The sequence below is a fragment of the Odocoileus virginianus genome, chromosome 12 (assembly GCF_023699985.2).
Source record: "Odocoileus virginianus isolate 20LAN1187 ecotype Illinois chromosome 12, Ovbor_1.2, whole genome shotgun sequence".
Taxonomy (NCBI): domain Eukaryota; kingdom Metazoa; phylum Chordata; class Mammalia; order Artiodactyla; family Cervidae; genus Odocoileus; species Odocoileus virginianus.
In genome coordinates, this window is record NC_069685.1 from 63,004,232 (window position 1) to 63,026,481 (window position 22,250).

The following is a 22,250-nucleotide window of genomic DNA, read 5'->3' on the forward strand; positions in this document are numbered from 1 at the left end:
ATTACAGGACAGGATGGATGCAGGGCCACCTGCTGGAAAAATCAAGCCTGGTACTGCTTGCTGAAGCTCCTCAGACATAAAGTATGCAGAAGGGGCTGTGTATGTCCAACTGCTCGGACCTCCGTAGGGCTCTCTACCTTGGGGAGAAATCACCACTGCAGGCTTAAGTCCTCGTGATGGCGACACTTGGGGGCAGTTCACATCTAGCCACCGACAAGCCAGCACCTGGCCTAGCGGGCACCAACTCAGCCTGCTCTCACCCCCAAGCTTCACCACCTCTCGGTACAGAAATTGCCCAAGACTAACTGTAAGTAATATTTAATTTTATCAGGGATAATTACCTGAAATTAACTCAGCTTCTACCTGGAAGCATTTTGTTACCATTGGCTTTCCCAGGGAGCTGGGGGGAACACTGAGCCCCACCTCCCAGGAGCAACCAGGGGAGGAGAGGAGGGAGACGGCACTGAGAACAGGCAGTGGGCATCACCAGGTCATCAAGCAGAGATAACAGCTAGCGCTAATGTGAGCGCCTACTGTATGCTTGTGTGAAACGCTCCTCAGATGATGTCACTTGGCTCCCCACGATCCTGGAGGTGGGCATGTTAGACCACACACCCCTCCAGACCCCCCCATTTACAGAAGAGGCACAGAATCCCAAATGCAATAGGAGCAGACACCTGTGAGCTGTCAAAGAGAGAGCCGGACTCTGGCTGAAACCCTGCCTGGCCACTTCCTAGCTGTGTGATCTTGGACAAGCCAGCCTGGGCCTCAGTTTCCTCATCTGTCAAATGGGAATACGGAGAGTAAACTGACCCAGTGGTTTTGAAGAGTCAGTAAGGCAATGCAGACAAGACACTTGACACAAGTGGGTGCTTGGTGAGGGCGCCAGGGATGCTGCTGGCACGTTCACCATCACCTCCATCTGGCAGCACTGCTTTCAGGCTGGGCCTCCTGCCTCCACTGGGCCCCGTTTGAGGCTGGGTTGGGGGAGGATCAGGAGAAGAATTTGAAGAAGGAAGGCCTGGCTTTCTCGGCCTCCCCAAGCAGGCCTCACACACAGAACCTCTGAGCCAAGAAGTACAAATGGGCCCCCGTACAGACTGGGAAACCCAGGCCGCCCCTCCCCAGGCTCCAGCCCCCCAACCCAGCCTTCCAGGAGCCCCATTTGGGGGCAAAGGCTCCCCCGGGGCACCAGGAAGAAAAGGGGGCCCCTCTCCCACAGCTGCTACCCTCACCAGCCTCCCCAAGGCCTGAGGGGGGCCCGGAGCGGCTCTGAAAGGCCGCCGGGCGCCGGGGGTTCATTCAGCTGTTTTCGGGTGGCTCCAATGAGTTCATTTTACCACGGCAGAATATTAAACAGCTCCTGGGGAAACAGATGCTGGGCTTTGGTTTCAGAGGGAGGGAGGAAGGGAGGCCATGGGCCGTCAAGGGGAGAATTCAAGTTCCACCTCAGGTGGCTCCAAGGACGTGTTCGGGCTCAGCTCAGCCTGAGTCGTCGTCACGGTGACTGGGGCCTGGAGACCAAGTTCATGGCATCGTGCGGGGCAGGGGTGGGGGGAGCAGACTGGCACCTTGAATGCCTCACTCAGGTCTCACAGCCACCCAAGGAAATGGGAGCTCTACTATGCCCATTTCACAGACGAGAAAACTGAGGCACGGGGCAGCAGCATGACTCACTCAAAACCACACAACACAAGAGGGCACCGAGATTGGAACTCAGGCCTCCAGACATCATCTTGGTCCTTTTAGCTACGTCACTATCACTCACTGCCCCCATGGCACCCGCCCGTGGGCAGATGCTGAGCAATCGGACCTCTGGACAGATGTGGAGATGCTGGGTGCCACGCGTCCCCTGTGCTCGGGTTTCCTTCCACTTCCTATCATTTTAATGATAATTTTCCACATCTGGGCAGCTCTTTCAGAGGCTGCCAAACACGTCCGGGACGATCACTTCCTCCGAGCTTCATAGCAGCTTCCCCATTCCAGATGGGGAAACTGAGGCCCAGCCAGCAGGGTGAAACACAAAGCCGCTGCCCAATTAAAGGCAGCATGATGGAGCCCACCCTCCTCTGCTCCCCCTGCAGGTCCAAGGTCCAGATTCATCCCACTGTCCACTGAGGAGGTTGGCATTCTCCCCCCACAGCCGGAGCACAGAGAGGTGAGGAGACTTGCCCATAGCCACACAGCTGGGTTCAGAGGTCAACCCCTTGAGCCGGGCTCTTCCTGGCCCCCAGCTCTCCAGAGGTGCTAGTCATAATATGAAGCTTCTTCCCTTTGAGACTTCATCAGTGCCTACATTTTTTCCCCTCTATGATTAGGAATAAACAATAATGACAGTTCCCTGGAGAAGGGATTGGCAACCCACTCCAGTATTCTTGCCTGAAAAGTCCCCTGAACAGAGGAGCCTGGTGGGCTACAGTCCACGGGGTCGTAAAGAGTCGGACACGACTGAGCGACCAACACACAATGTGTATTGACCCTTACCAGGCGTGAATCACTGATCATAAAGCTTAACGTATATGAACCAGTGCAGCCCCCAGCTACACCGGACCCCCACGAGGTGGACACCCATCATCCTCCCTTCAGAGATGAGGAACCGAGGCTCAGGGATCAACACCAGATGGTCTCCCAGTTGCCCTTGGGCAACTCCACGGGTGATGGAGACCAGGTGGTCACAGGCATGAGCTCGGTACTGTTTTTCCTTGTTTCCATGAACTGGCAGTGTCCCCGTGCTTAGGGGCAGCCTGGACCAGCGGGCAGAAAGATGAGAGTTAGGGGGCAGGAGCAGATCTGGCTACACCACCCGCCGGCCACATCCACAAGCAGGTCCTTCACTGCTCTGCACCTCACCCTTCTCATCTGTAAAATGGGTCAACAGAAGCAGCTGCTTCATAGCAAGGTGAGGGTGACTTAGAAACCGGCACAAGCTCAGCTCTCAAACTGGGCCCCCTGCCCTTTCCACGGCTGCAGAGTGGATAAGGAGTCCAGACACCATCCTAGAGCCTGGACTTTTCTCTTACTGGACCCTAGAGACGGAGTGGGGGGCACTCGCAGGGCTGGGCAGTCTCCGGTAAATAGGAATCAAAGGTTCAGAACAAGAAGAGCTGAGCCTCCATCCCACCCCTCAGCCTATCAGCTGGCCTCCTGGGCCTCAGGCTTCCCATCTGTGAAGTGGGAAGCTTTCTGGGATGCTGACTGGGTTGCCATTGTTCAGTCGCTCATCGTGGCCAACTCTTTGCGACCCCATGGACTGCAGCACACCAGGCTTCCCTATCCTTCACCATCTCCTGGAGCCTGCTCAAACTCACGGCCTTTGAGTTGATGATGCCATCCGACCATCTCATCTCCTCTCTCGCCCCCTTCTCCTCCCACCTTCAAACTTTCCCAGCATCAGAGTCTTTTCCATCAGAGTCACATTGATGGAGTGAGAGCAAGTGAATGTGACCAGACCTGCCCCACCAACCCCGTTTCCAAATGGGCACCATCTTGAGCCCAGTTTCCAGAACAACACAGGGGCTCAGTACGTGCTCCGGGGACCACAGACCCAACTTGCATTCTTCCAAGGGCTGCTGATGTGACTGCCCCAGCCCTCATCCTGCTCGCCTGTCCCCCACCAACACCATGGAGGGGGGTAGTTTTCAGCCTGCTAGGTGCCTGCACGCTCAGTCACATCCACCTTTCTGCGACCCCACGGACTCTGGTCCGCTGGACAGGCTCCTCTGTCCATGGGATTTCCCAGCAAGAACACTGGAGTGGGTTGCCATTTCTGCCTCCAGGGGAATCTTCCCAACCCAGGGATCAAACCTGCACAGGTGGATTCTTTACCGCTGAGCCACTGAGAAAACCTTGTTTTCAGCTTGAAACCCTAAAAAAAGAAGTCCTGGTGACAAAATTCCCCTGACTCCAGTGAAAAGAGTAAGAGGCGGTGCCCGGAACCTGCAGGCAGGGGCTGGGCTCCAAAGGGTTAAGCTGAGCTCTGATTTCTCCGGATGGCAGAGACAGCCACAGGCTGCCCCCTGCTCCCCGCTGCCTGAAGCCTGACCCCTGACATTTCCACTCCCAGCCGCACTTGCATTAAAAAAAGGGAAGGAAAAAAATTTAACCATCCACACAGACAGTTTGGGTAGAAATGTGGGGGGCGGGGGAGGGGGGTATCGGGGTGTGGGCAAGGAAGGAGGGAGACTGCTGCACACTTCCTTTAACAGAGTTCAGTTCACCCAAAAAAACATTTTTTTTTTTTAAAAGAAAGACCTAGAAAGGAGGCAGAAGGGGGGAAACAGAAGAATGAAAAGGTGGCAGACAAGTTCTCCGGAATCACCGGGCACCACTACATTTTCTGATTAATTAACCCTGAAAGGGCCTCTCTCTCCCAGCCCTTCCTGGGGGAGGCTCTGGCTGGCGGAGCCCCTCTCTGGGGGGGATTCACTTAGAGGTCCCCGGGGCAGGGTGGGGGGGGTGCTCAATTCCCTCTTGCGGACACATTGCAGCTAAAGCCAAGGATGATAAGGAATTTATCAAATGAGATTTACACAGGGAAACCCTAATTAAGAGGTTGGTCTCCAGTTTAATTGCCTTCAAACCTAGGCAGGCGGGCCCAGGCAGATGGATTTTCAGTCTGACCTCATTAAAAAATAATAATAACCAAATAGAATACAGAGGAAAATCCGAAGTCTACAATGTGGCTAGCAAGTAGAGGGGGGCAGGGGGTATGAAGGGCCGGGGCTCGGCCTGACCCAGAATCCGCTAGCTCGTGCCCCCTCCTCCTTACGGCTCCTGGGCAGGCCTGTCACCGAGCTTGTGGTCCTTCTTTCTCCTCTGGAAATCTGATGGTTTGGGGGCTCCCCGCTCCTTGAAGTCTCTTCTCCCCTAACCCTTGCTCCCCTTGGAAGCTGGCACACCAAATATAAATTGGAAGCATGCATTTCCCCCCTAACCAAACCCAGGCAGACGCCACATACCAGACAAAACGACTACAGGCCTGGTCATCTGGGGTTAAGAATGGTTTTTGTTTTTGGCAGGGGAGGCGGAGGAGCCCAGAGGAACTGGCCTGGACGATTGTTCCAGGAATGAAAGACAGAGAAGGAAAGATGAGGGGCGGGGAGAGGGAGATGGGCAAACACCTGGGGGACAACAGCCAGAGGTGGTTTTCTGTCCCCCAGGGGATGACATGCAAAGTTTTTAAAACACAAGGGGGGAAGTGGAGGTACCCCAACTCTGGGCAGATAGAACTTTGCTCTCTATATGCACCCTTTTCACCGCCCCACCCCCAGCTTTGTTTGATTTAACCATAAATTAATACACGAAGTGGAAAATCCGAAGAGATTTCTTTCCAAAAGCAAAATCTAGGGAAAAAATCTCCAGCAAACGGGCTTGCTCGCTGTCCCATGGATCAGGGGAGAAACACAAGCAAGATGCAGACTCCTAGAAAGTGTCCGTCTTTTCTGCTCCAAGTAGTTGACCCAGGCCGATGACAATGTAGCAGGTCACAGCTAAGGGTGCTTCCTTCCAGCCAGGCACAGTTGTTTTGTTTTGTAACATTCCACTCATGTATTTCTTTTAAAAAAAATTTTTTTTGGCTGCTCCACGGAGCTTATGAAACCTTAGCTCCCCCACCGGGGATCGAACCTGCGTTCCCGACAATGAAAGCAAACAGTCTTAACTCCTGGACTACCAGGAAGTCCCCAGGCACAGTTTTGAAGGGCGACTCGCAATTTGCTTCATAACCACCCATGGAGAACACACTGCCGCCATCCACATACAGTGCGATTAATATGCTTTACACATTATTAGCACCGCTGCTATGATTTTTTTTTTCTCAGAAAGTTCCCTAACGTTAGCAAGCAACTGATTTTCCGAACCCCACATAAACAGAGACGCTTAGACGTGGGTATGTGGGGCTGGGGTATTGAAAACTCTAAGGGGCTTTGGAAAAGGCACAGTTTTTGCCTCTGAGCTGTTTCTCACTGACTTGCCTTCCAAAACATCTAGCCGGCTGTCTGGGGAGTTTCTGCCAGCTGCCACCATGGCTATCATCCACAGCACCCAAGACCACCTCCAAGACTCTGCAGGTAGAGTTTTCAAGGCCCACAGGGAAAACGTGATGCTGTCTAGGGGCACCCTGCTCCCCACTTCTCTGTGGTATGCCACCTCTTCCCCTTGTAGGTCCCCGACTCCTCCTGCCCAGAAGGTGGAAAGCACTGTATTTACAGCAGGGTTTTGTGACCACTATGATGCGCCAGACACGGGGCTGAGAGCTTCCCTTTTTCTCCCCAAGGCCCTTGTTTAACCCAAAAAACACGAGGAGACTGGGGCCCAGGGCGTGAAGGGATGCACCGGGCCGCTACAGCTGCTGCCCCCTGCGCTGTCCTCCTTCCCGAGGCCTGGTATGCAGACGCCAACGGTCCGCGGTCAGGGCACTAACAGAGGAAGCTCCAGCCTCCTCTCCAGCGTCAGGAGAACCCTGATGTCTGTCCCAAGCCTTGGGTGGGACAGAGGCTGTGTCCTGGGCCCCTGGGTCTCGGGCAAGCATAGCCCATGGAAGAGAAGGGCTGGTGAGGACCAGTGTCGGGGCAGGAGGCAGGGAGCGAGCGAAGCTGGGACAAGGAATGTTGATGCCCTAGCCTCCCTCCCTTTCTCACTCACCCCTGCAGAGATGGGGGCTGGGATTCCTTGACCCTGGAGCAGCCCCACCCCAGCTCCTCTGGAGGACACCACCATCACTCCTGCTAGGTGTCAGGAGTTTTGGGGTGGTACTCACCCCTAGCCCTGGGACCAAAGATGCACCCCAACAGCTGACAAAGCCCCCTTCTTTCATTCATCCAATCTCTGGGCACCCACTGGCCATGGATGGACCAATGCCAGGGGCTGGGGAAAAACTGCCTCTTCCATCTTCATTCTCCATTTACACAGCAGAACCCCTGCTGTCCTGGCCAGCGGGCACGCCCCAGATCCCCTCTCCTCACGCTGGCCAATGTCCTGTGAATTATTAATGCAATTATCCTTTTTTTCTATATATTTACTGGGTAATTCCCTCTCTTAACAAGCACAATGTCTGTTTTATTCACAGCACCGATTCTGGCATGGTGCGGGACACAGAGAAAGAAGGTGACAGATACGCAGGCCACATGCTCCCCACTCATGGGGCTCCTAGGAGATATCAGAATTGACCCACTTGACAGACAGGCAGACTGAGGCTCAGCAAGCGTGCCGAGCCTTGCCGAAGTCACACCAAGCCACCTCCTGGCCCCCAAGCCTGGGGCTCTGCCTGCTGCCCCTTCATCCATAGGGAACAGATGGCGAAGATCTGGACAGTCAGTGACATGACTGACAATTGTCAGGAGGGGTGGTGCCAGACTGGGAGCTGATGTTTGTTTTGGGTTCTCTTTCTTTTGCCAATCTCTATTTTTACTTTTTTTTTTATTGAAGTACAGTTGATTTAAAATATTGTTAGTTTCCGATGCACAGCAAAGTGATTATTTCAAGCACCTGTCCTTGAGAAATCAGCTTCCTGGTTCATCCTTAAGGGTTCTGAGCACAGGCTCCCAAGTCAGACAGGCCCAGGTGTGACCCCACTCTCTGCTCCCCACTTCCCAGCTGGGAAGTGACCTCAGGCAGGTCACTTTCCCTCTCTGAGCCTCAGTTTTCTCAACAATAAAACACGGCTTGGTGTGACTGGGGCTCAATGACCACGGCCTGTTACGACTCCTTTGCAACTCAGAGAGTCAGGGAGGAAAGCCAAAGAAAGGCTTTCAGAAGGTGGACGCCAGGCCTGGGTCACCAGGAGGCTCAGTCCGGCTGGTCCTACGCCTTCCTGTCCCGTGACCTCTGAAGGGCCTGGAGAACAATGCCTGGGAGAAGAAGGAAATGGTCTCCCTGGGCTAGGATGTGAGCCATGCCCCGCCCAGATCAGGGAGAGGACAGTCACTCCCCCCACGCCTGAAGGTCTAAGGTCCTTGGAGAGGGTGTGGACACCCCTGTCCTAACCTATGGCTCGGGTGCTACCACGCTATTGGAAGAGAGTTTCTGCCTCCTCGGAAGGGACCAGGCAGGAAGAAAGAGAAGGGAAACAGACATTTCTCAGCTACTCTAGGCTCAGATGCAACCAGCATTAATCACTCATCTACTATGTGCCCTGAGCTTCCATCCTCTCGTGCCCAAGGCCCTCCCCTGGCCCCTCACACCATCATTCTCAGAATCAAACCCATCCTCCTGACTTGAGTGTGATGACAGCCCTCAGTGGTCCAGCCCTTCTTGCCTGGACAGGCTTCACACACACACACACACACACACACACACCAGCCCCTCCCTGTTCCTGGAACTCGCCAGCTCAGTCCTGCCTTCGGGGCTCCTGCTCTCCCCCTGCCTGGAACACCCGAGCTGCAGAGCTGGACCGGGCAGGCTCTGGGGTGTGGGAACCTATTGTTAAATACTCAGGAATTCTGCAAGCTGGCTGACGGCTGACGTTACAGCTTGACACGGGTCATGGTGAGAGTATTTACACCATGGGAATCGGCAAATGCTCTAAGCAGAACTTTCCCCCTTCCTGGAGAGCCGGCTGTAAAACAGTTACCAGCACACCACGGGCTGACTCCTGCTCGTCACTCGGAGCCTGCCTTAACCATCACCAGCTCACAGAGGCCTCCCCGGTAGCCCCATCGAGAACCTCTCATGCCTGCTGCCTTCTGATTCTCTGTTCCTGGCCCTGCTCACTCTGTGACATTCTCATTTGCTGTTTGTCTGTCGGTCTGTCCCCTCCCTTAGAATGTAAAGTGCTCGAGGGCAGGAGCTTCTGTCTATCCGCTTCCCCACTGAATCTCAGCACCGACTACAGCACTGCCATGTGCTAAGCATTTGACAGATGCTTGTTGAATGAATAAATATGCCAGGTGCTGTGAATTCAGACTCTACTACTAGGTTTTCCGTTTGGAAGCTCACCTCAATCCTTCACTGTAGTTCAGGGGTTCTCAACCTTGGTGTTTTTGGCATCTGGGGCTGGTTAATTCTTTGTCAGGGAGGAAGTGGGGTGAGGACAGTCCCTGGGTTTTGTAGGGTGTTTAGCAGCATCCTAATGGAAATCAACCCTGAATACTCATGAGAAGGACTGGTGCTGAAGCTCCAATACTTTAGCCCCCTGAGGCAAAGAGCCAACTCATGGGAAAAGACCCTGATGCTGGGAAAGACGGAGGGCAGGAGCAGAAGGGGATGACAGAGGATGAGATGGCTGGATGGCATCACTGACTCAATGGACACGAGTTTGAGCAAACTCCGGGAGATAGTGAAGGACAGGGAAGCCTGGTGTGCTGCAGTCCATGGGGTCACAAAGAGTCAGACTCAACTTAGTGACTGCACAGCAACCGGACTCTACCCTTCAGATGCCAGTAGCGGCCTCCTTTCCTGCAATTATGACAAGTAGACGCTGGCGGGCATCCCAGGGGGAGGGAAGGGGTTCCGTCACCCCAGGGTAAGGGCCACAGTCAGGGCCCATCAGGGGACTGTGTCACTTGCCTCAGTTTGCCGCTGAGAACGCTGAGGCTGGGAGAGGGGCTGGGACATGGCCCGGGGGGAACAGAGGATGAGTCCCCTCCAGCAGATCCCAAAGTCCTTGCTTTCACAACCTTCCCCCGACTGCTGCTCACTGCCCCCACGGCCCAGGGATCCCACCTGTGTCACGGGTCCTGGAAGCTGTGATTCACCGGCCCAGGGTCACGCAGCACACAGGAGGCAGCACTTGTGCCCGGGGAACCGGGCAGCACTTGAACCCAGGCCTGTGTGACAGCCAAGCCCCCCACCCTCACCAGGGGCAGGGGCTCGCCCACTCGCTCCCAGGCACGCTCTCGCTCTGTTCAGCCCGAGCCTGTCAGGTTCCCAGGGCCCCACCTGAGGTGCCAGACGGCGAGGGGTGGGTGGGGAAGGGTCTAACTTCTTCATTGCCAGCACCCAGGCTGTTTATGGCTGGCACAGGCTCCCGGCAAGGCGCTCAGGGGCCAGGGGCCGGCTCATTGCATAGATTCCTTCCGCGAGAAGGCTGACCATTCTTCACACGCATCAGAAAGCTGTTCCTTTGGAGCCCAGGAGGGCTGTCAGGTGAAAGGAAAATACCGGAGCGTTGGCATCCCAACGCCAGGGACCCAGGCCTGAAACTGCAGCTGCCCGCGCCAGGCTGGGGCCAGCCCACCGAGGGGTGCATGCGGTCTGACTGCCCCCAGCAAGGACAGGGTCTGCAGCGAGGCCTGAGATGGCTGCTGCAGGAGCAGGGGGTTCCAGCGCTGCCCTGCCCTTGGACACGTAACAGATACTAAGATGTGCCTGGGTGCCAGGCCCCATGCTCGGGGCCCGACGTACAGCCTGGCGAGGCTGCCCTCCAGCCAGCATGACTCCATAGCCCACGAGAAGTCACTCGGACTCTCCATGACTCATTTCCTCACCCCCTAAAATGGGACAACCTAGCAGCTATACCATCTTACACATCCAAGGGTCATACGACAGTGCAATGGGAACCCCAGGCATCGGGGCCGGGGGTGGGAGGGCGTCCTTTAAAAGCTGGGACTGGCATAGTGCGTCCTCAGAGTTGGGCAGGCTTCTAAGCATCTGCTCACGTGTGTGTTAACTCAGCGAACCCTCCCTGCCCCACGAGGTACACTGTTATCCTCTTTCTCTGATAAGGAGATGGAAGCACAGAGAAGTGAAGAAACCTGCCCAAGGGCACACAGCGTGGAAGTGGAGCTGCTTGGGTCTGAACCCAAGTGGTCTGGCCGCAGAGCCTGTGCTCTTAACCTCATCATTACAGAGTCACAGTCCCATTTCGCTAAAATTGTCCTACTTAGTCTTCACAATATGTCCATGAGATAAGCAGTGATTTTTTTCCCCCCTTTTTCCAACTTTATGAGGAAACCAGGCTGGGAGCCCTGAAGAGGTGCTGGTCACATAGCTCAGAGGAGTCAGAGTCAGGCCTGAAATCTAGACCACCCGACTGGTAGGAGCCAGAGCTACTATGGTTTCCCCAAGGTCAAGAATTGTCTCCCATTACAACCTATACCTCCTATAGCTCTGAAAGAGGAAGGGGAACAGTGCTGCTAACAATATGTGTCATGGTGCTTCCTACAAAAGGTTTGGAAATTTCAGACGTGGAGCCTCAGCATCCAAGTGCGGGGTCAAGAGGTAGGAAGGCAAGATGAAAGCGGAAGTTCAGCTTGTTGTGCAGCTGTGCTGTGTGACTTTGGCCAAGTTGCTTGCCCTCTCCGGGCCTTGGATCTCTCAGCTGGAAAATGTTGTGGAGAAGAGGCACAAAAAGAGAGAAGCTTTTCTCTCATTCTATAATTTTACCTAAGCTTTCACCTTCGTGATGTTTCAATGGCGAAAATTACAAGCATGTTTTCCAGGATACCCATCTACCATGGCACTGCAGCTTCAATCTCCGTCATGTCTGGACATCTGAGTTGCCAACACAAGTCTACCCAATATCTCCACATACGCACACCCTGGCAGGAAAAATTGGGTCAGCAGACAGTGGCCCATAGCAGCCAGCAAAATAAACTCTCAAAGACTTTCCACAACGATGCCGCCGCAAAGTTCTGCTGGAATGCACAAAGTAGGCCTTCTAAGAAGTTCTGAATTTCCACTCCTCCCAAAATGGCCACAGAGGCCCTGGCAGAAAGGCAGAAAGCTGACCCACAGAACCGCCCCTCAGTAGGCACCCCGGGGCTAAAAGCATCCTTTTTCACAGCTGTCACCAAAAGGGGAGCAGGCAGTGTGCACCTAGGGCTCCTGGGAAGTAATGAAAAAGTCAGGGATCAAGGGACACACCAAGAGGATGATGGGAAATTCCCTGGGGCAAGAGAGGTTAAACCTCCTACCCCAGGAAGGTAAGGGGGTAAGGGGAGCCCAGCACAAATAGTTCAGATCTCAAGACCAATTTCTCTGTCTGTGGAAACTGTCCAACACCCCCAAGCCCACCCCAGGAAGAAGGAAGAAAAAAAAAAAATGTGGGTAAACCCATTCCCTCTCCCTGTTCTCAGCCTTAACGTGGACAGAGAAGAGAATTACCATTCCATCCTCTGCAGTATCTAACTTCAAAAATCTTGGGTGCAGAGCAGAGAAAGAAGGGGCCAACCAAAAACTGGGACACCAGTTTTTGCAGGCTTAAAAACAGATCAATTTTACTCTAAAGTTTAAAATGAAACATGCTCCTGTTTGGGAAAAGAATTTCATTAGGAGGAAAATATAATATAAAAATACCCATTTAGGAAGAATGTGCTATTAATTCTTAGCACTCTATGCAGAAGGGAAAATTGCATTTTTATCTAAATGGTTTTTCTGCATAAGCCATTTACAATATTCTTTGCCTCTCTATAATAGGCCCTGCTACCATTAGTAGTGGGACAACCAGGCTGAGGGCTGAAATCGCCCTCAAACGCATTTAATACATAACCCCTGAAAATCTATTCCAACAGGGACCTCAGCAAACAGGCCCAGCATTCCTTTTTTAAGGAAGAAATAAATACTGCTGAAGGGGGTTGGGAGTGGTGTGCTGATGGGGGAGGAAGGGACAAGATGGTTTAAGTTAAAAGCAAGCGCTCTGGGTCCCTTTAGCAGCGTTAAAATTGCAACTGATTTTGGCTGCATGATTGCAACCATTTGACTGCCTGTGCGTGTGTGCAGTTGTGTGTGCTGGTACCCACCCCCCACACACACACAAACACACACACACTCATGGGTTTCCATCAAACAAGCAAACAAGCAAAGGATGAAATTCAGGATATGAAAACAAACTATTTTTAAACACTAAAGCAAACACACCAAGATAGCAATACTGTTATTTTCCCATTAAACTAAGTTTCTCTCAATTTGAAAAGTGAGGAAAATCTAAACAATACTTCCAAACAAACTGCATAGAGCTTGGGTGTTGTGGCCTCCGCCGGCCTTAACAACGGAAAAATCGCCTCCATGGAGAAGCAAAAAACAGGCGGGGATGGGGCCAGGCGGCTTCACCAATGGCCTGCCACGTCCCACCCAGCGGGTCCCCCCGACAGCAGCCCACGCCTGGATACCCAGTCGTCTCCAGCTTCAGAAAGCGGTACTTTTTCTTTTTTCCAAAAAAAGTTGTTTTTTTTTTTTTAAGTCTTCCAGTTCTTTCTCTCTTGGATTCCCAAAATAACTACTTAATACCAAATGCCAGGGAGCTAAATGAATTCATTAAGGAAACGCAAGGGCTGTGATGGACACCGAGTGCGGGGGCCTCCGTGATTCTGCTGCCATGAGCCAGAACGCCTCGGGCCGCTCTCTTCCGGTAAAGCTTGGTCCATAAATTCCTCCTTTCAAACCAGGAGCCCAGAAATGTCATAATTATAGCTGATACAGGTAACAGGTGTGCCCCTCTGTCCCTCCCACCCCCCCGCCACCCGCCTTCCAGACAAGCTGCTGGAAGATTTAGTGGTCTAGCCAGGGGTGTCGTAATTACCGGAAACGACTCTGGTTTTAAGGGTTAGATAAAGACCCTCTCCAAATTTAAGGCCAGACACCGATGTCCATTAGACTTTAACGGGCCCACATAAAAAAAGAAATTGTATCCTCATCTCTCTGAATGCCTGCTTCCCCAGCGCCTTGAGATCATTTCAGGCTGGCTCAGCGCCCAAAATACTCCTGTCCGGCCCTCATTCTGCAAAGGCAAGGACTCGGTAGAAACTGATGTGCCATGCATTAAGCAACTGGGGCGGGGGGCTCAGGAAACCCCTTTGCTCTATAATTGTTACAGCCAAAACCTCTCTTTTAAAAAATAATAATAAAGGTGGAATTTTAACCTATCATCTAGAAGCAGAGAGACAAGGAGGCTATAGGGAGCCTGGGGAGAAGGGGTGGGTGGCTGGTACCCAGAGATGCCCGGCTGAAGAGCCCAGCACCATCAAGAATGACACACGGTCCCCTCTGAGACTCAGTGCTCGGAAAGGCCAAAGCTGTGGGCTATTTTGCTCTGTTTTTCTTTTTCGCAGCTTTCGAGACTCACGCATACTTTTTCTTCCTTCTTTGGAAGTCAAGCCAGGCGTTCCTCTAAAAGTTACACACACACATACTCTCCAGCACTACTGTCTGTCCAGGGGCAGCATGGAAGGAGCCCCCAAAGAGGTTTACGATCCCTCACTCCTCTCCATGTCTGCGCTCAGCTCCCGGTCAATTAAGAATTAATGCTCAGAAACTTTCCGGGGACCAAGACACCAGTAGGAAGCGGATGTTCTCTGGCAGTCTCCAAGGCGCTGGGAGGCTGAGTTTGCTGGGTCGGGCTTTTTCTCCCTCCTTCCAGACAAGTGATGCTTGGAGGGGCCTCACCCTCCCTTTCTGCCCTGGGAAGGTGGTGGGAACCTCGACTGGGGGCCTTTATTCCGTGACGGGCGAGCGGGCCCATTAGTGCGTACACACACACTCTCATACACACACACACATACACGCACACATACTTCTAATCCCAGCAAAATGCTTCACACACACTGAGCACAAAATAAATGCTTATTAACTAAACTGACCCAAAATAGTGAAATGTACAAGTAAATTAATCATGCCTCTCCCGGAGGCCTAACAGGATTACAAATTCGGCAAAAATTGACCACACGGAGATCAATGAGCTTCTACTTAAAATTCAAAGGGGCCAAAACTTTGTAGGAGCTGCTTCTTGGAGAAAAAAATAAATGTATTTTTTCATCTCTTATTAAGATTCCTAAGGCCTGTACGTGTGCATGTGGGTGTATGTGGGTGTGCTTGTGTGTGTACTCGAGTCGGGGGCGGGGGGCGGCAGTATGGGAGTGGACGCATGCACAACAAGCAGAAACCAGCAAAAGGCAACCAGAGCTTTATGCCCAGACAATTTAGAAATAGTCACGGCATAAAGATCGTGAAATTGCTCCGGTTTAAAAAAACCAAAAAACAAATTTTGGTCCACAGCCTCCCTTTCTTTTCCCTCAAATATCAAACAACCACCAAAAGTTACATCACAGGGGACGAAAGTAATCAGTTTGTTTTCAGCCAGTTAGGTCTCACTTGCTACAGAAGTTTTAAGGGCTGCCGATGGCTGGACCATGGGTGCTCCCCCCCAACCAAATGGGAGGAAGACAAACCTCTACTGTGTCCAGCTCCTTCCCACACTAAGTTTATCTCAAGTCAGGGAAGCCTTCCTCTTGCTGAATTTGTCACTCAACTTGCATTTCCCTTTTCGCCTACCATTCAGAAAAAAAAGGAAAAAAAAAAATATATATATATATACATATTGTGTGGGAGGGCACTGTTTGCGTTTTAAGACGGTGGAACCTGCCTGCAAGGTCTCTCACAGACAAGAATATCCCTAAAGAGGTTCAGGGCTGGAAGAGACGCATCAGTGGTCACTTTATGGGGTCACCAGGGAAAAGGTCACTCCTTTTTCCCACCCCCCTCGTCCCTCTTTTATGGAAAGACCTGGGGGCATCTGTGACACTTGATGCTTCGCAACAGGCCCTGTGGGACCAAGCTCCTCTGCAGGACAAGTTGGCCACAGCCACTTTATAAGGGCTCAACCCGCCCAGGGCCCGTCTGGGTCATCATCTCCACTCTCCCCCTGCCCCACACGTCTAGCCTGGCCTCTAACTGCACAGAAAGGGGGTCTGATTGCTAATAGACCCACGATGCAGTCATCAGCCCCAAGCTGGGTCCCCTCTATCTATTTCCCCCATACAGCTGTGGTCATGTGGAAGCCCCAGGCCCAGCAGAGGGGAGCTGAGCCAAGAACTTTCTGTCCTCTCTGAGGGCTGACACCAGCCCCCAAGCCATGCCCTCAACCCCCAGCCTTGCCTAAGAGATGGTATTCTAAATGACTTCCACACTTATTAATTATTTTCCACTCCTCAACCCCACATTGGTAAACAACATTTCAACTCTGAGGGGCACACTTCTCCCTTCTCCATCCATCCCTCAATCACTGTCCCCTCCAAAGAAAATAAACTACATCCCAGTCCGCATCCAGTGTTCCTAACTGTGGCTGGCGTTTCTCTCTCTGCCTTCCAGCTCATAGGAAAGAACAGAGTGTCCACATCAGGACTCAGGCCCTTGAATTTCAAGGACTTTTCCAACAGCCCACGCGATCCGGGTAGAACCTGCTCACTTCCATGTGAATTCTCAACCAAGCCAGGCTCTCTCTGGAAGGCTGAGCTCTGGGGATTTCAAAGCAGACTATGTTTTCTGCCGACTCCCCTGGCCCCTCTCTGATCATAAGATGGTCCCTCAGAAGTATTTTATTCCTGGTGGTCGTTGCCAATCACTCAACAATGCTTGTGTTCCCAGATCCAAGGGGGCCTGAAAACACTGCTTCACGGTAACTTTAAAGGGTTCTATCTTTTTCACATCACACCCTGCCCTGGACGACTGGATGAACAGGGGGCCGAGTGTGTGTGTGTGTGTGTGTGTGTGTGTGTGTGTGTGTGTACAAGGGCGTGTGCATGTCTGCGCATCTCCTCTCATTGCAGGAGCTCCCAAATACAACCAGGAACACCATCACTGGGGCCCTCAACTCTGGGGCAGACAGATTTCTTTCTCTGGTCACACACCACAAAGTCACCTAGGCCAAAAAGGCCCAAGCTTGCCCAACTCCAGTCAAAGCATTGACCTGAGCTCTAAGAGCAAAGGAAACCTCCATGCCCAAACTCTCTTTAAATTATCATCAGCAATGAGAAGGGAAAACTCATTTTAAATCCTCAGATCGCATCTCCGGGCTGCTTAGGTCTCACAAGAGAGACAGGGCTTCTGGAGGAGGGAGGAGGGGCGGGGAGGGGGGAAGTCTGGAAGGGTCTCAGCACCCAGGTTAGCCCACATCTCCTGCAAAGGCATGACAATGTTGTCTATTTCTGAGTCACTGTGGAAAGGGTTTTTGAGACATGCAGGATAAAAACAAGAGATGGTTCCCTCCAACTTTCCAAAAGCCATCCAAGTCAGTGGGCCCCAAAGATGCCTCCACAGAACCATCTCCTTGGGTCCCTAATCCATCTTCCAACACACCTGACTCACCTAAACTGAACACTAACATAGGTAAGTCAGACTGAGGCCCAGAAAACCAGAGATCCTCCCCCTAAGAATGGGAACCCCAGGGCCAATCGCCAAAGGGTCCAAGGTTTTCCAGAAACATCAATTAAGGAAGAAGACAGAGCCTTAGGGTCACATGGTCCATCCTACCAGCTACAGGGGAGGCGGGGCAGGCTAAGTCTGCTGGACCCCTGAGCTCTAATGATCAGAACATAAAACCCTGCTCTCCCTCTAGCGTGTGAGTTTGCGTGGGGATGTTTATTGGAGGTTTCCCCCTCTTTGGAGAAAAGTCTATCCCATGTATGATGCTCCTTCTGGGATACTCAGAGAGCCAATTTGTTATCGTGAATGCGCTAAGGCCTCCAAACTGTTAAATTCAACTGCCATTATGTTTAAAGGGCATTTGGGTCCTTACGATGATGTACATAAATTGTGAGAAGTTCCACGCATGACCATCATAAAGTACTTCCTCTGATCCCGCTTTGCAGGAAGCCGAGGTGATGAAACCCTGCCGACTTTCTCAGCCAAGAAGGAAAAACGAGAATGTGGGATGTTGAGGCTACCATGGACACCCCACCCCGGGGAGGAGGTACCCAGGATGGCAGTCCAAAGGGGCCTTGTGGGACCAAAACCAAAAGCCATCGGGGTCCAGAAAAGAGCCCCTTGGATTTCTCAAGGCTGGGCAGCCTCTCCACAGCACCCCCCAACCCCCGTCCTTCCTGGACAAACACCATGTTGGGAGCAGACCCTCCTCTCGCTTCCCAAACCTCAGAGGCCGCTGATTAAAATGCAAGCCAGCAAACAAAGCAAGCCTCGGCGTCCTGCAATAATTACACCCCGTGAGAATGACGGCTCGCAAACGTCCCTTCTCTGTGCAAGTACATGAAACTGAACTCTGCCTTTCGATCCCGGTCACAAAGTGAAGTTAGGAGTTCAGGGCTCCAGATGTGCACACCCACGGGGTAGCTTCTGACCCACACCCTGAAGTCACCGATGGGCCCACGAGGCTGTGTGAGGATGCGTGCTGTCATGTCACTGGAAGATGGCAAAAAATGATCAAGGCTGCCGCAGCCCTGGGCAACCCCATCCTGCAAAACATGATGGTCCAGGGTTCCAGAACCATCTCTCCCTTCCGATCCGGTTCATGAGTTGGGGGGACCGTTGGCTGAGCTGCTACGCACCAGGACTCTGAAGGCAAAGCTGTGACTAATTCAAAAGCCCAGCGTCCTCTCCGCCAAGGCGTTGGTACCAAAAGATTACAATAAAGGAGAGGAATTTCCATAAATGAGAAGCAGCGTCCGCTTCCCACCACTGGGAGGGGGTGTGGGGGAGGGGGGTGGTGGTGGTGGTGGGCCCTGATTCAAAAGATTCCTCTCCCCGGCTGGAGGGAGTTCAGTTAGCTGAACTCAGCCAGAGACACCTCCACGCGCAAAACCCAGCAAGGGACGACGTGTGTCTGCTACCGAAATACTCCAGATCAAAGTCACCCACAGCCTGGGAGGCCGAGGTTTCGTAATTAGGATCTTCAAAATCCTCCTCTATTTTTAGGACGTGCGCTCATTCAGTCCTTTAGAGAATCAGAACCTGTCAGCTAAGGCCAAAGAGACTGAAGGTTTGGTTTCTCTCCCCGCTTCCCCATTCCCACCACCCCCCCACCCCCACCAGCCCTACTCTGCTTTCGGAAAGCAGATTAAGGGGAAACTAAAGGAGTAACTGGATGATTTGATGGAAATATACTCGGCCATGCATATGTATATGCGCATATGCTGGGGAGGGGCTCCTTCCCAAGAGAAGGCCATGGGCCCTGCTCCCCTCCCGTGGGCTGTGGACAGACCCCGACCGGACACCGCACGTCGGCCACACTCTTTCAAGCCAGCCCCCAGACCACTTTGCCGGGCTCCAAGGTGTACCAGAAGGCGAGGAAACTTGAAAAATGTCCCCCAAATGTCTCTCTTCTCAATCATGCACTCATGTACGTATCAACATCTCTGCCACTAGCAATCAAAACCCACACTAGAATCTGTCCACCCAAGACGCACCTAAAAATAGACATCGTCCTAAAACAAACACATCGCCTGGGCAAGTCAAAATCCTGACTTGAGTCAAAACGATGAAGCTGGGGTTCTTCCAGCCCCTCCAGACTGAAGACATGGGTGGAACAAGCAGGCGGGCATTGAGGGAAGGACCTAAGGTGACCCCACTAGTTACAGGGGACCCCCCCTAGATTCGGGGGCCCCCTCATAGATTCGAAGGTCCCCTCTGATCTAAGAGGTTTGGTGCTTTCATATTACAATGTGCTTGGGCAGCCTTCTTGCCCTCACACACTGCCTGAGCATTTGATCCTATTACATAAAGCTATAGTTTTTTTAATCTCTAAAATTAACCAAATGTAGGTAAATACAGTATCTCTTCCTTGGAGTATTTATCTCTTAACATCATTCGGTAAAGCAGATCATTCCCTGGGCAAAGAACAAGACTTGACATTACTGTCACTCAAGTGGAGAGAAAGGTGATTTTTGCTAAATCTTCCAGCATTTGGTGGGTTCAGGACATTCCGTGAAATCCCAAAGATAGGCTCAAGTTTGCCCTTCCAGAGTGGAAAGAATGCCCCTCCTCTAATTTCACCTGGTCCTCCCGGACTGTTTATTAAAGATGTATATTTTATATCAGACAGAGAATCTCAAGTAACTTCTTGGCAAGGGCAGCTGTATTTTCAGGACCCATTAAGATTCTTTGTGGAAATTTAAATACCTCTGTCAGGCAAACAAAATCATATCAGGAATCATAGAATTTCATTGCTAGAAAGAGAAATTAGATTAACCAACCCTCACTCCTTTCCTAGAAACCTCAATAAAATAGAAGTACATTTCAACAGTCTCTTCCGGTCTGAAGGGGCCTCACCAGAAATCTAAATGAATTTAGGTATAAATTAAAAAGCTAAAGAAAGCTATCCTGAGAAAAGGCCTTCCATCTACAAATACTGTATACATCGATACAGATGATAACATATAAGTGTATATTCCACATTAGAAGGCAGAGCCTATTTAAAATCAAAACAGACAGAAAAAACCCAGTGGCAGAAACCACGACAAGTTCAATGCCGATAAGCTTCAGCCCCTTGGAAATCCTTGTCCTTTATTAATATTTAGTAGAAATGTATAATTGCAGATGTGCGCTTGGTTGGGGTTTTATGTCGGGAGGCGGGCAAAGAAGACAGGTTTATTACAACCATGAAATATTAAACAAGCACCAGAGAAGAGGAGCGGTGTGTCCCGGACTAGCCAGGGAGCAGGCAGGCCCAGACCGTCAGCTGCACAGAGGGGGCTCCTATCTGTTTACATCACCCCTGATTAACACCTGCGAAGTTTTGGGTTACATCTTCCGGAGGCTGCCAGAGTCACTTGAAGGCATGCAACCCGTGCTGGGTGATTTCTTGAGGAAATAGGACTGCAAGGCTTCGCCTTCCTAAAACCAGTTGGAAGGAGCCTTAAAAATTCTCTCCACAGTGTGAGGAATGGGGAAAACGACTCAGAAGAAAAAAAAAAACAGAAAAACAGCACTAGCAGCCTTCCCCCTTGCCTGCCCCCACGACTAAGGAAACCCAGCGTTCAAATCCTGCCTGCCTAGTAGGACTCAGCACCGCTTTACTGGGCTCTGACTGGAACACTGAGAGAAGCATGAAATTCCAAAAATTTCTCCCGCACCACTGTAAAAATATCATGCTTCCAAAAAGGGCCGGATTGCATGCAGAGCGTAGACGGAGACCTCTCCCGTTTCCGTGTGTGTGAAAGAGTGTTTCTAGACATCTCTGGATTTCATGATAGAGAACAGCCAACAGAATGGAAGTTTGGCAAGGGTAAACTTATTACAGAATAGAGTTAATTCAAGTTTTGAAACCTGTAAGGGACCTGTGGGCAGGGGCCGGGGGACACACATTTTTAGGCTTAATATCCTTGATCTACTATGATTTCTGCTTCTCTCTGGGTTTTGAAATTCCTCCATAGCCAGGAACCTATTACAAAGATGGGTGGATGATTTTGCAAACTAATTTCAAATTCAGGTAATCCTCACTGATTTAATAGATGTCTGAATAGGCCCAAACTCAGGCTGGTTTTTCTTTTTCCCCCTCTTCCCAACCTCACCCTTCCCCCACCCCAACTCTGTGCAAACAGAATCTCACGAGGAGACCTAGAGTTTCATGATATAAAAGTTGTTTGGCGGGTTGATTAAGAAGTCTGAGGAAGCATAATTTGCAGAGGCTCACTTTCCTGTTTTTTGGTTTAAAAAAAAAAAAGATCATCATCACATGTGATTCTGGCCTAGACTCTGTGAGAACGGTTAAGTTGCCAGTCAAGTTCCCTCCGCTCCGAAGGACATCTAAACCCCAGAAGACAATATGGGCACGTCCTCTCCAATCTGAGCAGGATCATTTCTGTTAAAGACCGACTAGTATTTTGTCATCGGAGCGAAGAAATTTCAGAAACAGTGTTAATATTTAATCACATTAGTACTGGCGTGTTTTATGGCGTGACAAAATAAAATATCATTACAAAAATGGGCTTTGCCTGAGGTGTGGGGGATGATGGTGGGTGGTGAAAGACAGTGTTCGCTGGGGCTGGAACTTGGAGAAGGTACATTCAAAGCTGCTTCGTGGCTGGTGGGACCCTGGGTGTGTGTTTACAGAAAAGCAGGATGCTTTCCTTTCAATTCTTTTTTTTTTTCCCTCTCTCTCTACTCTGTTTCGAAGGGGTACACTTCATTCTGATTTTCAGCCAGGGCACCGGGGGCCCGTTGAAGGCTCTGTGTACCTATTTATACAACGTGCAGATGGAGCTGCGGGGTGTTATCATAATGAAAAGTTTAATCGTCCTTATTTACTACCAGTGAGGGAGCAGGAATCAGATGCAGATATCTTACAAAGCCTTAACTAGCAGTCCCAAGGCTGCAGAAGCTGTGAGTGACCTCAATTCGGGGCTTTATCTAGGAAACTGCCCTTCCTACATCAGAGTGGGAAAACAAAGGAGGTCAAGTGGGCGTCCCTGCCGAGGCTTCTCAGGCAGTCAGCCCCGAGCCGGTCCCTGGAGGAAGTTTCCCGTCTCCCCGCGTGCAGCGGACAGGGGGAAATCAACCCTGAAACTAACCAGCATCTGTTTCCAAAAAAATATTTTCCTTTGCCTGACGGTGATAATGTAACAAACAAAACAAAACATTTTCTTCAT

The 22,250-nt window shown here is 51.5% G+C and overlaps 1 protein-coding gene across 1 annotated transcript in view; it reads right to left on the minus strand.

Annotated features, from left to right (window-relative positions):
* The window catches only part of MN1 (MN1 proto-oncogene, transcriptional regulator), a 49,059-nt gene that overhangs the window by 19,814 nt on the left and 6,995 nt on the right, over positions 1-22,250 (minus strand). The gene's annotated exons all lie outside the window — the stretch shown is intronic.